The sequence below is a fragment of the Phocoena sinus genome, chromosome 20 (genome assembly GCF_008692025.1).
Source record: "Phocoena sinus isolate mPhoSin1 chromosome 20, mPhoSin1.pri, whole genome shotgun sequence".
NCBI classification, from domain to species: domain Eukaryota; kingdom Metazoa; phylum Chordata; class Mammalia; order Artiodactyla; family Phocoenidae; genus Phocoena; species Phocoena sinus.
Window position 1 is genome coordinate 32,419,198 of NC_045782.1, and position 14,676 is coordinate 32,433,873.

Here is a 14,676-nt window from a genome sequence, read left to right on the forward strand (position 1 = left end):
GAGTCCCAGGCAGGATAAACCGAAGGAGAAACATGCCAAGACACATAGTAATCAAACTGACAAAAATTAAAGACAAAGAAAAATTATTAAAAGCAAGAAGGGAAAAAGGACAAATAACATACAAGGGAACTCCCATACGGTTAACAGCTGATTTCTCTGCAGAAACTCTACAAGCCAGAAGGCAGTGGCAAGATATATTTAAAGTGATGAAAGGGAAGAACAAGATGAAGGAAGTACCAGATGAAGGAATAAGATAAAACCCCAGAAAAACAAGCAAAAAACTCTGTACAACCGGGCTTCCCTGGTGGCACAGTGGTTGAGAGTCCGCCTGCCAATGCAGGGGACACGGGTTCGTGCCCCGGTCTGGGAAGATCCCACGTGCCACGGAGCGGCTGGGCCCGTGAGCCATGGCCGCTGAGCCTGCACGTCCGGAGCCTGTGCTCCGCAACGGGAGAGGCCACAACAGTGAGAGGCCCGCGTACTGCAAAAAAAAAAAATCTGTACAACCAAGATTACCCCATCCAGCAAGGATCTCATTCAGATTTGATGGAGAAATCAAAACCTTTATAGACAAGCAAAAGCTAAGAGAATTCAGCACCACCAAACCAGCTCTACAACAAATGCTAAAGGAACTTCTCTAAGTGGGAAACACAAGAGAAAAAAAGGACCTACAAAAACAAACCCAAGGGGCTTCCCCGGTGGTGCAGTGGTTGGGAGTCCGCCTGCCGATGCGGGGGACATGGGTTCGTGCCCCGGTCCGGGAGGATACCACATGCCGTGGAGCGGCTGGGCCCGTGATCCATGGCCGCTGGGCCTGCGCGTCCGGAGCCTGTGCTCCGCAACGGGAGAGGCCACAACAGTGAGAGGCCCGTGAACCGCAAAAAAAAAAAAAAAAAAAAAACAAACCCAAAACAAGAAAATGGTCATAGGAACATACGTATCAATAATTACCTGAAATGTGAATGGATTAAATGCTCCAACCAAAAGATAAAGACTTGCTGACTGTATACAAAAACAAGACCCATATATATGCTGTCTACAAGAGACCCACTTCAGATCTAGGGACACATACAGGCTGAAAGTCCGGGGATGGAAAAAGATATTCCATGCAAATGGAAATCAAAAGAAAGCTGGAGTAGCAATACTCATATCAGCTAAAATAGATTTTAAAATAAAGAATGTTACAAGACACAAGGAGGACACTATATAATGATCAAGGGACAATCCAAGAAGATACAACAATTATAAATATATATGCACCCAACATAGGAGCACCTCAATACATAAGACAAATGGTAACAACTATAAAAGAGGAAATCGACAGTAACACAAAAATAGTGGGGGACTTTAACATCTCACTTACACCGACGGACAGATCATCCAGACAGAAAATTAATAAGGAAACACAAGCTTTAAATGACACAATAGACCAGATAGATTTAATTGATATTTATAGGACATTCCATCCAAAAACAGCAGATTACACTTTCTTCTCAAGTGCACACGGAATGTTCTCCAGATAGATCTCATCTTGGGTCACAAATCAAGCCTCGGTAAATTTAAGGAAACTGAAACTATATCAAGCATTTTTTCCGATCACAATGCTATGAGATTAGAAATCAGTTACAGGGAAAAAAATGTAAAAACCACTAACACATGGAGGCTAAACAATACATTACTAAATAACCAAGAGATCACTGAAGAAATCAAAGAGGAAATCAAAAAATACCTAGAGACAAATGACAATGAAAACACGACACTCCAAAACCTATGGGATGCAGCAAAAGCAGTTCTAAGAGGGAAGTTTATAGCAATACAATCCTACCTCAAGAAACAAGAAAAATCTCAAATAAACGATCTAACCTTACACCTAAAGAACTAGAAACAAAACCCGAAGTTAGTAGAAGGAAAGAAGTCATAAAGATCAGAGTAGAAATAAATGAAATAGAAACAAAGAAAACAATAGCAAAGATCAATAAAACTAAAAGCTGGTTCTTTGAGAAGATAAACAAAATTGATAAACCTTTAGCCAGACTCATCAAGAAAAAGAGGGGAAAAAAAAAAAAAGAGAAAAGGATGAATAATAAGAGAGAAAAGATGAGAGTATTAGAGAACTTATTCAGAAGGTCCAACATATGAAGAAGAGGCACTCCCAAAAGGAGGAACAGAACAAAATAGTGGAAAGCCTTTAACTGATGTAATAATTCAATAAAGTTCCTAAAACTGAAATGCATAATTGCCAGATTAAGAAGGTCCATCAAGGCATACTACAACAAACAAAAACAGACACCAAGGGACATCACTGATATTTAAAAAAGTGAAGATAAAGAGAAGATCCTATAAGCCTCCAGAGAGGAAAGAAAGGCCACGTACAAAGGAGCAAGAATCAGAATGCCCTTCAGACTTACCAACAAAAACAGTGGAAGCCTGAAGATAGTGAAACAATGCCTTCAAAATTCTGAAGGAAAATTATTTCGAACCTAAAATTCTAGATCCAATCAATGTTTCAACAACTATGAGGATAAAGATAATTTTAGACAGAAAAATCTCAAAACAATTACCTCCTAGAATGAAGCAATTAGAAACATATTTCATTTTACAAACGGCAGTGCAATAATTGATACAGCCAAGAATCATAAATGTATGTTAAAACCACTGGGTAAGAGATTATTCAAAAACAGGATATTCCCGTGGTCTTAAAAAAATCACCTTACAGAAGAGGATTCTAGGAAGATGGTATAGTAGGAAGTACTAGGACTCTGTTTCCCCACCTAGACAACAATTGCACCGGCAGAATCTGTCTGATGTAACTATTTTGGAATACTGGAATCTACTGAAGGCTTGCAACTTCCAGGGGCAGATTTTGGAGGTTAATTGTGGTTAATTATGGTCAGTTGCATTTCTTAGGATAGCAGCAGCTATCCATCCACCACCCTCAGTTACATGGCAGTTATCACCCAACTGTGTACATGTTCCTGGAGCAACACACATGCAGGTTGTGGGAGCCAAGTGGGCGAAAATAACCCTGTCTTCAAAATACTGGGGATCTGTGCTCTGATCACTGATTGCTGTTTCTGATCACATAGGTGGAGACAAAGAGGCAGACAGCCACAATTGTTACACCTCCTCTCATTGTTGCAAGTCCCTCCCCCTCTAGCTGAAGTGACTTCTGGGGGACTTAAAGAACCAGTGCCTTTTTATGTCCCCTTCATTTTCCTTTTTCCCCTGTTTGGGAGCCAGGCACTAAACACTAGTACATTCAAAAACTACTGCATATACAGGGAAAAATTAGAAAGTGACTTAACATGCCCAGAGGAAGACACAGGAAAAGACTTGAAGAGACCTAAAGTTTATACCTCAGGTTGACCTTCAGCACAGAGACAGCCTACAACAGTCAAAAAACCAAAAATCACAATAAGAAAGCATCAAATTCTGGGAAGAAAGAGAATCTGATTTCCAGAGTTACCACATTATTAGAATCAAATGTCCAGTTTTCAACAAAAGATCACAAGGCATACAAAGCAAGAGGAAAATATGGCCATTTCAAAACAAAAAACTTAAACCAGCAGAAACTGTTCCTAAAAAATACCAGACAGCAGATATTCTAGACAAAAATATTAAAACAACTGTTTAAAAGATACTCAAAGAACTAAAGGAAGATGGGGAGAAAGTCAAGAAAACAATGTCTAAATAAAATGGAAATATGAATAAAGAAATAGAAAACCTAAAAAGAAACCAAAAAGAAATTCTGGAGCTGAAAAGTACAATAACTGAAATGAAAAATTCACTAGGGGACTTAAAGGCAAACTTGAGCAAGCAGAAGAAAGAATCTGCAAACTTTAAGACAGAACATGTAAATTATCAAGTCTGAGAACAGAAAGAAAACAGATTGAAGAAAAGTGAACAGAGACTAAGGGAGCTGTGGGACACCATCAAGAAGACCAAAATATGTATTGTGAGCTCTCAGAAGGAGAGGTGAGGAAATAACAGAGAAAATATTTGAAGAAATAATGGCTGAAAACTTCCCAAATTTGATGAAATACATGAATATAAACATAAAAGAAGCTTAACAAACTCCAAGTGAGACAAACTCAAAGTGACCAACATAGACATACTTTATAATCAAACTTTTAAATGTCAAAAGACAAGGAGAGAATCTTGAAAGCAGCAAGAGAAAAATGACTCATCACATACAAGAAAACCTCAGTAAGATTATAAGCAGATTTCTCATCAGAAACTTTGGAGGCCAGAAGTCTGTGGGCCAATATCATCAAAGAGCTAAAATAAAAAGCTCTCAACCAAGAATCCTATATCCAGCAAAGCTGTCCTTCAAAAGAGAGGGAGGGGCTTCCCTGGTGGCGCAGTGGTTGAGAGTCCGCCTGCCAATGCAGGGGACACAGGTTCGTGCCCCGGTCCGGGAAGATCCCACATGCCGCGGAGCGGCTGGGCCCGTGAGCCATGGCCGCTGAGCCTGCGTGTCTGTAGCCTGTGCTCCACAACGGGAGAGGCCACAACAGTGAGAGGCCCGCGCACCGCAAAAAAAAAAAAAAAAAAAAACAGAAAACAAGTGTTGGTAAGGATGTGGAGAAATTAGAACTCTTCAGGTGCTGTTGGTGGGAATGTAAACTGGTACAGCTACTGTGGAAAACAGTATGGTGGTTCCTCAAAAACTTGAAAATAGAATTGTCATATGATCCAACAATTCCACTTCTGGGTATATACCCAAAAGAACTGAATGCAGGATCTCAAAGAGATATTTGCACACCCATGTTCTTAACAGCATTATTCAGAGTAGCTATAACTTGGAAAAAACTCCAAGTGTGCATTGATGGATGAATGGATAAGCAATATACGATATATACATACAATATTATTCAACCTTAAAAAGCAATATTTTACAAAGTGAATAAACCTTGAGGATGAAATAAGTCAGTCACAAAAAGACAAATACTGTATGACTCCACTTATATGAGGTAATTAGAGTAGTCAAAATCATAGACTGAAAGGACAATGGTGGTTGATAGGGGCTGAGGGAGGGGAAAATGAGTTATTGTTTAAAGGGTATAGAGGTTCAGTTTTACAAGGTGAAAAAAGTTCTGGAGATAGATGGCAGTGATAGTTGCACAGCATTATGAATGTATTTAATACCAAACTGTACATTCTTAAATGGATAAGATGGTAAATTTTAGGACTTCCCTGGTGGCACAGTGGTTAAGAACCCACCTGCCAATGCAGGGGACACAGGTTCGATCCCTGGTCTGAGAAGATCCCACGTGCCACAGAGCAACAAAGCCTGTGCACCACAACTACTGAGCCTACATGCCACAACTACGCACCTAGAGCCCGTGCTCCACAACAAGAGAAGCCACCGTAATGAGAATCCCACTCACAGCAATGAAAAGTAGCCCCCCACCTCGGGCTTCCCTGGTGGCGCAGTGGTTAAGAATCCGCCTGCCAATTCACGGGACATGGGTTCGAGCCCTGGTCCAGGAAGATCCCACATGCCACAGAGCAACTAAGCTCGCGCACCACAACTACCGAGTTTGCACCCTAGAGCCCACAAGCCACAACTACTGAAGGCCGCGTACCTAGAGCCCGTGCTCCACAACAAGAGAAGCCACTGCAATGAGAAGCCCACGCACCACATGCAAGAGTAGCCCCCGCTCACTGCAACTATAGAAAGCCCCCACGCAGCAACAAAGACCCAACTCAGCCAAAAATAAATCAATAATTTTTTTTAAAAAATGGTAAATTTTGTTATATATATTTTACCACAACAAAAAAAACTGGAAAGTCACCTCACAGATTACATGTTAATTACAAAAGGGAACAGGGATTTTTACAATGAAGAAATATGGTGGACACCATCATAACTAGGTGTTCAAACTAAACTTCACCAATAACAGGACAAATGGACATTAGGTGCTTCTTGGTGTGATGCAGTTAGAAGTATACGATACTACGAATGTAGTATTTTTGACAAAGATGGTTAACTTCAATCTAATAATGATGAAATTGTCAAACAAACCCAGGTTATAGGAACTTTTACGAGACAACTGACTTGGAGTCTTTAAAAATGTCAATGAAAGATAAATGCTATGAAAGATAAAAAAAGAGTAGGGTGACTGTTCTACATTAAGGAGACTAAATACACTTGAGAACCAAGTGTAATAAATGACTCTTGACTGGATCATTAATTAAAACATACACAGTTATAGGGAATTCCCTCAGTCCAGTGGTTAGGACTCAGCACTTTCACTGCTGAGTTCAATCCCTGATCGAGGAACTAAGATCCTGCAAGCTGCACAGCGTGGCCAAAAACAAAAACAAACAAAAAAAACATACACAGTTATAAAGGACATTACTGGGTCAAGTGCAGAAACGTAAAAAAAAAAAAAAAATATATATATATATATATATATATATTAGATACTGTATGACTATATATTAGATATTATATGAACGTTAAATTTGGGGAATCTATAATGGTAAGTGGAAAAATATTTACCTCCCATGCACTCTTTCTCAGGATGCCACTGGAGAATATTCTCCACCAAAATGAGGGAATAAACCAATAATGGCGAAAACATGGGAAATAATTTCTCCATAGCAGAGTAGAAATAAAGAGAACCCCCAGAATGACAGTGAGGAGTAAGCCAGGACAACAGCTATGTACTGGAAGTAGAAGGCAGACAATTTATAGGTTGGAGCCAGTCAGAAGACTCTAAGAGAGATTTTACAGAAGATAAAAATTAATAGAATAGCTGATCATCTCAACATTCTCAGAGATTTAGAAAATGATGAAGAGTAAGGTTGAATAAATGACAGATCGGTACAGAGAAAACTAAGCAAAAAAAAAAAAAAAAATCAAGACCATTATTAACTCCAAGGAAAGAGTTGTACAGGAAAGAAATCATGGGATTTTATGCAACCAAATTGTGTATAGCAGTTACACATTCATAAAACTGTAAAGACTGAATATTGATAGGACAAAAGTTACAACATAACTTGACTGGGTAGTTGATAGTGGGAGATGGGAAAGGCAAAGGTGAACAGTGAGGGTAAGGAGGGGAAAGAGAACCAAATCCTCATCTTCCACAGTAGGAATCCAATTAATACCTAAAAATGAAAAATCAAGATGTAGGAAGACCAGTTTTTTATTTACAGACAAAGGGGTGTAAGAAATATATCAGCTAAAATAAATGAAAGTGGGAAGGGGCTAAGGACTGCTGTTTTATTGTAACAAACTTTGTGGAACAATATGACTTTTATTTTTTTATTTTTTTAATAAATTTATTTATTTTTGGCTGTGTTGGTTCTTCACTGCTGCCTGCAGGCTTTCTCTAGTTGAGGCGAGCGGGGGCTATTCTTCGTTGCAGTGAGCGGTCTTCTCATTGCGGTGACTTCTCTTGTTGCAGAGCATGGGCTCTAGGTGCGAGGGCTTCAGTAGCTCTGGCACGCGGACTCAGTAGCTCTGGCACGCGGGCTCAGTAGCTCTGGCACGCGGGCTCAGTAGCTGTGGCTCATGGGCTCTAGAGCACAGGCTCAGCAGTTGTGGCACACGGGTTTAGTTGCTCCACGGCATGTGGGATCTCCCCGGACCAGGGATCGAACCCGTGTCCCCTGAATTGGCAGGCAGACTGTTAACCACTGCACCACCAGGCAAGTCTCAATATGACTTTTAAACTATGTACACATATCACTTTGATGAAAATAAAAATGTAAACAGTTCATCCTATAATGTTAAGTGAAGAAGCCAAAGATGAAGAATGGTGTGTAAAGTAAGTATAATTTGTATTAAAAAGTTGGCAGAGTGGGAAGAGAATACATGAGCATCTGTTTGAATATGAATAAAATCTTTGGTAATTATTAAGAAATAATTAACTTGAAATTTAAATTAACATGTCTGATAATTACTATTAAGAAATTATAATAAGACATAAATAACACTGCTTGACTCTGGTAAGGGGAACTGAGTGGCTGCAAGACAAAGTTAGGACAGAGCCTGTCACTGTATACGCTTTTGTACATTTAAAATTTTGAACTATGCGAACATATTACTTATGTATTAGCATAACTAAAGATTTTAAATAAGTTTAATAAAAGGCTTTACCCATTAGTTTCATGCTACTCTTACTCATCTCATATCTGCCTGAGCATTTAAGTAGACAAATGGCACGTCATTCACTCATTTATTAATATGTGTTACTGTGTAACTGACTCTGTCGTCTCCTCAATGAATAGCTGGAAGTTTTCAACAGGAGTATCAGATAGAATATTTTCATATTAAGTGTAAAGCTGGACTAGAAAAATCCTAAGGTACATTCAAAAACTAAAAGTTCTCTTCAGTAATTGGATTTTTATAAAATGTAATCAAAGGGAAATTAAACAGCTTGCCTTGTCAGGCCCAGGAATACTACTAAGTGCTGAAGCACAAAACACAAACAACCCAGCTATCTGTCATCTTGATGCCAATTTACTGATATAAAACCTAGTAAACTTAAAAACTAATCAAGCTCCTATCAACCTACTAACCCCCCAACTTGGTATGTGTATAAATGCATACATATACATGTGTGCCAACTTATATGACTTAAGGACAGATTTGAGCAGTCTACAAAAACTGAGGGTAATTTTTAGGAACTCCATTAGTGAGTGCACTCTCTATTTCTACCATAAGAGATAGCCAAATATTCATAAATGAAACCTTATACTTCTTGAAAAAAATTCTCTAAAACTGAGTCTGCTTTTCAAACTTAACTCCATGAATTCATTCAGAATTTTCAAACTTCATGTTACCATTTCCAAAAATGAAAATCATTATACAAGCTTATTCTGTCTGGGATGACCACTCTGCCATGCAATTTCAATTCCTGATGTCATGTGATGGTAAACACTACTGTGGTTCCTTATATAAAGGAGGGTGAGTGCAGCATGCTGAAAGGATGGAATAAGCCTAAATCCCAAATAACATCATTGGAAGGCCAAACCAATTGGGACCACCAACCTTTGGGTAAGGCATTAACACCCCTTGTTGTTGAAGTCTCTTTTCACTTGCTTCCTTAAACATCCTGAGACTAGAGGCTAAATGGCTTTATGGTAGCGTGAGTAAATAACAAACTGGTAAGAGAACTGGGTATCATTTGAGCATACACAGTAAGATTGACTTGTTGAACTCATAAAAACCTATGCCCTATCAATCAGATTCATACTCTTTGTGTAAGTGAAGAGGCCTTATGACACTACTTGTCATAGTTTCCTCTATTTAATATCATCTCACACAGTCCATTAGATCCAAGTAAAGTAGTGAATACTCACTAAATTTTAAAATTAGTGAAACAAACAAAAAACGAGTTAAGCAATCATCTGTTAAAGTGGAAGATCAATGAAGGCTTCCTTTAAAAATGTTACTCACAGGCTTCCCTGGTGGCGCAGTGGTTGAGAGTCCGCCTGCCGATGCAAGGGACACGGGTTCGCGCCCCGGTCCGGGAATATCCCACATGTCGCGGAGCGGCTAGGCCTGTGAGCCATGGCCGCTGAGCCTGTGCGTCCGGAGCCTGTGCTCCGCAACAGGAGAGGCCACAACAGTGAGAGGCCCGCGTACCGCAAAATAAATAAATAAATAAATAAAATAAAATAAATAAAAATGTTACTCACCTCAATAGTTAAATTTTTTTTGGCCAGTGAGTGTTTGGTGTTCATTTACTTCTTCACAATCTTATTGTTTTAAGGGCTTGGAAAGACGCTTGATGTGTATCTGCTGTTATTGTTAATCTTTAAGAACATGTTAGATAATGATAGAAAAACCTTTTTCTGAATTGTAAAAAGACTCCTCCAACTAGAAATACTAAATTCCAATGTATTATTCCAATAACTTTTATTTTAATTTACTTCTTTTCTAAACCAAGACTTTTAGGATATTAGCTATCAAAAAAAAAATTTTTTTTAAGAAAAAAACCACTAGCCCCAGACCTGTTAAACCAGTCTGTGTGACAGGTAAAAAAAGTTTCCTAGAGCTTCCCCGGTGGCACAGTGGTTAAGAATCCACCTGCCAATGCAGGAGACATGGGTTCGAGCCCTGGTCCGGGAGGATTCCACATACCGTGGAGCAGCTAAGCCCGTGTGCCACAACTACCAAGCCTGTGCTCTAGAGCCCATGAGCCACAACTACTGAGCCCATGTGCTGCAACTACTGAAGCCCGCGCGCCTAGAGCCCGTGCCCTGCAACAAGAGAAGCCACTGCAATGAGAAGCCCGCACACCACAACGAAGAGTAGCCCCGACTCGCCGCAACTAGAGAAAGCCTGCGCGCAGCAAGGAAGACCCAACGCAGCCAAAAATAAATAAATTAATTTTTTAAAAAAAGTTTCCTAGTCATTGACTGAAAAGGAAATAGAATGTTACGTAGTGATCTACACCTGAACCATGTCCACAGCACTTTGAAAAGGTAAGGATCTGATGAGAGAGTTTTAAGGCTGGCTTTCGCAATGCCAGTTCTTTGACATAATCTAGTCATCTGAACTATAAGATCATTAAGCCAAATGTCACAATTTCTCAGTATTTCTTCAAACTTTAAAAATAATTAAATCTTATGCTAGATGTATTTCTATTCTGCACTGGTAATTCAAAACAAAACTTCTACAACATGTAAAGACAGGGGACTTCATAAATTCTTTGCCTTTGACATCTTTCATATGCCATTTTCCAATGTTTGGTAATTTTTTTGGAGTCACAAGAGTCCTCCTGTTATTGGAAATGAGGAAACCGAGGCAGGAGAAGAGAGTTGCTATTTTGTAGTAAGCAGGCATCCTGCTCTATTAGACCACAGTGCTTTTTTAAAAGTGCCTATCAAGGGGCTTCCCTGGTGGCGCAGTGGTTGGGAGTCCGCCTGCTGATGCAGGGGACACGGGCTCGTGCCCTGGTCCGGGAAGATCCCACATGCCGTGGAGCGGCTGGGCCCGTGAGCCATGGCCGCCGAGCCTGCGTGTCCAGAGCCTGTGCTCCGCAACGGGAGAGGCCACAACAGTGAAAGGCCCGCGTACCACAAAAAAAAAAAAAAAAAAAAGTGCCTATCAAATAGGCAGCACAGAAAGCCTTCTCCTCACAGACATCCAAGGCATCCCCACCAAGAAGCAAGAGACAAAGCAGAGAATTCCTACCCCCCCCCACACCCCCCAGGAAGAAGAAAGCATGTAACCAAAGCATGCTTCTCAATCTGCACTGTGGACTGGGAGAAAAAAAAAGAATGAAAACAGAGTCAAGTGGGACCAACTTCTGAGACTCAAGACTAGGCTATTAGGTTTGTTCCACACATTGGGAAATTACTGAAACACTGCTTAAGGAGAAATGGAATCAGGAATTCCTGGGGTCTTTTGATTTCAATCTTAAACCCCCAAACAAAAACACCTAAAGTTAAAGTATTTCGGCAACCTGAGCAGTTTTTAGCTTATTCTTACTTGTTTCTATAAAACCCACAAGGCCTACTTGGAGTCCCTGATATTTAGAGCTGATTCCAAGTGTCGGCTAGTGGCCACCTTCCCGCGTCCAAATCCAAAAATAATGTTGGCGCTGACCCGGGCAAGACCTTCAGGCACGTTTTCCTCTGGAATCATTAGCCTCACACCACCTTGCGACGTCCTATCTCCAATAGCTTCCCTTGGTAAGTATGGCAAAGGTGAGGGATAGAGTTAAGAGCAGGCATGTACCTTTACTACGTCCCACACAGAAAACATAATAAAACCCTGGGAGCAGGAACTGGCAAGGGACACCTCGTCCGGCCCTGGCTCCCACCACGATACAAAGACACAGCGAGAGCAACAGAAGCCCGGGTCTCTGCACCCCACACCTCACTCTGCAAAAGAGGCAGAGTTCCAGCGCAACTGAACCCAACCCTCAACATCCCCCTCCCACGTGGGTCCTTCTCCCTTTCCCGAGCGCAGGGTCCCATTAGAGACAGGGGTCTGGAAGGGATCAGACCACGCCGGGGCTGGGGCGGGAGGATGAGGGGACCCGCTCCAGGCAGTCTCACCAGCCCCTTCCTAGAGGCCCTGCGCTGTACGCCTCCCAGTTCCGGGGTCTGAGTTCCCACGGCCGGAGACCCCAGGCCCCCCCAGGCCTCCCCAGAGGGGAACTCGAGGCCCCAGAGCTGCGGGAAGGGCTGGGCTGCCAAGCACCGGGTCCGGACGGGATGGAGCCCGGGCCGCGTGCGGCGGAGGATGGGAGGCGGCCCCTCGCAGCCGCCGCCCCTCCCCGGGGCCCAGCCTCTCCCGGTCCCGGATCGCAGGCTCCGGGGCGGCCCTCCCCTCACCTCAAGGCGGCGGCGGCGTCCGAGGTCCGGCGGTACCGGAGCCACTGCGCGGAGGCGGTGCTGGGCGGGAGGAGACGCCGGCAGCTCCGGCGATGGCTGACAGGCGCGCAGCACCAGGCCGGCCCGGCACACGGGGGAGGGGCGGGGCTTCACGGCGCTGGCCCCGCCCCGCCCCCGCTCCCACCTCAGCCGGCGAGCCCCGTGAGGTGACTACGTCCGGGGTTACTCAAGGCCGTTCACCTCCGACCCCGCTCCCGGCGGCGGCGCGGTGCGGGTGGCAGCCAGGAGAGGCGCGGGCCGGGAGGGCCCGGCGACAGCCAATGGGAGAGAGGCGCGGGGCGGGGCGACGTGAGGCGATGCGGATGGTCCGAGCGCCGCTCTGCCATTCGGGGCCCAGCGGCTAGAGGGCGGGCGGGTCCCGAGTGGCCGCGGGCCCTTTCTCCGGGGGCGGTGTACGGCCGGCCGGGCACCTCCCCCTCCCGGCAGATGGGGGAATGGGGGACTGGCCCTACACGCCCCTCCCACCCCTGAGAGATGCGGGGGCCTGCCGGCTCGCTGCGCGGGAACAGAGCCCGGAAGGGATCAGGACTGAGTGGGGCTGGCGGCGTGCGTGAACACCTCACCGTGTTCAATCCCAGCGCCCCGAAGAGGTGGGTATCGCATCCGTGAATTGCCCAGGATCACACAGCGTGGTTTCTAAGTTAGTGCAGGCAAACTAACGCCTATTCTGAGACAACATAACCGGCCTCGCTGGGCTTGCCCGCCCCAAAGGAGTCTGAGGGGCTGGATCCTGAAGCATTGAGGGGAAGCCTCGATGAAGGAAGCTCTGTAAGAAGGGCAGGGTGCCGAAGGACAGGCTCCTGTGCCTGCCCCGAGCCTGGAAAGTGATGGCAGTCAACTCCTGACTTCTCCGAATGGAGCGTGCCTCCCCACCTCCACGGTGGCTACACCAGGCCTTTGAGAAGAAGCCAACCAATTTTTCTAGTTTTGCCAGTTATTTTATAGCAAGACTTTCATGGTGGCTGTGTGTTGAAAATTAATAGTAACTGGAAAGAGTCCCAACATATAATACAACTATAGGGCAGGAGAGAAAGAAAATTGGAGAAAATTGCACTTCAGAAGAATGGGTGAGTTTAACTCCTTCCAACCCTGCCCAGAGTACTTTTCTGATCCTTGCACAAGCTTGTGCTAAAGGTCCAGAGGCACAGAGGATGACAGTTTGGTGCCAGAAGTTCTGTGCCAGAGGGCAAAAAGTGAATAGGGTATAGATACACCACCTGAGGTCAGAAGTTCTTGGGTGGAAGCAGAAGCAGGAGGATGGAAAGGGTGGTCAACAGGAAAGAGTATTCATCTAGGAGCCCTCATCATACCACTAGGTGCTGGCTCCTCCAAGAGTTTACCAACCTACTTTAAAATAATAGAGACTGGAAACAGAAATTTAGAAAGAAAATCTGAACTTTACAGAGAAGTGACCCATGTTTCACAATAACTGTCATTAGGTACATCTGTCATTTGAACAAAGAGCGGAAAATCAGGATGTAAAGATAACTGAGCAAAACCTCAAGGTTTAACAAGATGTTTGACTTGACTGACTCGCGGAAAAAAAAAAAAGTCCTGGGAAGAGGGAAGCTTTGCCTCTCCCTGATAGTGCTCTATGAAAGAAGTGACTTTGTAAAGAACCAGAATTCTTGAGGTTGCCTGTTTTCTTTTTCATCTACCTTTCCTAGTTCCCATTACTTATAATAGGTTCTTTCTTAGCGATGTTGCTGTTTATCAGCCTCAGGAGCGCTGCAAAACCAGGGAGTGGTGCTCAAAAACTGTCCTTATGGGAAACTTCAGCAAGCCCTTACATGGCCTGCTTTTTGACCTCACTGAACTTTTGAAGTAACTGAGCTCTCTAAAGAACTAGCCAAGGAAAGGCCTAATGAATGAGCTGCCGTGAAAGAAAATGAAGAATGAGTTAGGATACACCACTTACATATGATATAATAATCTAATTATTGTCATCAAACGGTAAGACAACTGGGCAGAGAGGTATGTCTCTAAGACAGTACACCTGGAATTTTAACACCTCCTAAGTGTTGTGCTGTTTGGTGCATGCCACAACCTGCCTGTCTCTATCTACTACAGGCTCTTTAGAGCTGTTCCATGGGTACTTGCTACACAAGCTTATGTGTGTAAAAAGTGGAGGAGGAAAGCTAAAGGGTGGAGAGAACTTTAAACAAGACTAACAGGTGTGACAGAAGGGAGTGAGTGGCACATTTCGAGATGCTGAAACTAGAGGCTGTAATGGGCTGAATTGTGTTCTAGGCTGAATTGTGTTCTAAAATTTCTATGTCCAAGTCCCAACCCCCAGCACCTCAGAATGTG

General features: G+C 43.4%; 1 protein-coding gene across 3 annotated transcripts in view; it reads right to left on the reverse strand.

The window, feature by feature from the left end:
* The window catches only part of ACACA (acetyl-CoA carboxylase alpha), a 234,806-nt gene extending 222,360 nt beyond the window's left edge, over window positions 1-12,446 (reverse strand). Inside the window, exon 1 of one of the 3 annotated variants that reach the window (XM_032617795.1) lies at window positions 12,307-12,446. The gene's annotated coding sequence lies outside the window, so the exon portion shown is untranslated. Of the gene's footprint in view, window positions 1-9,415; window positions 9,457-12,306 lie in introns of those variants that run through there. The other 2 variants (XM_032617792.1, XM_032617791.1) reach the window with 2 other exon arrangements.
* Window positions 12,447-14,676: the final 2,230 nt, after the last annotated feature.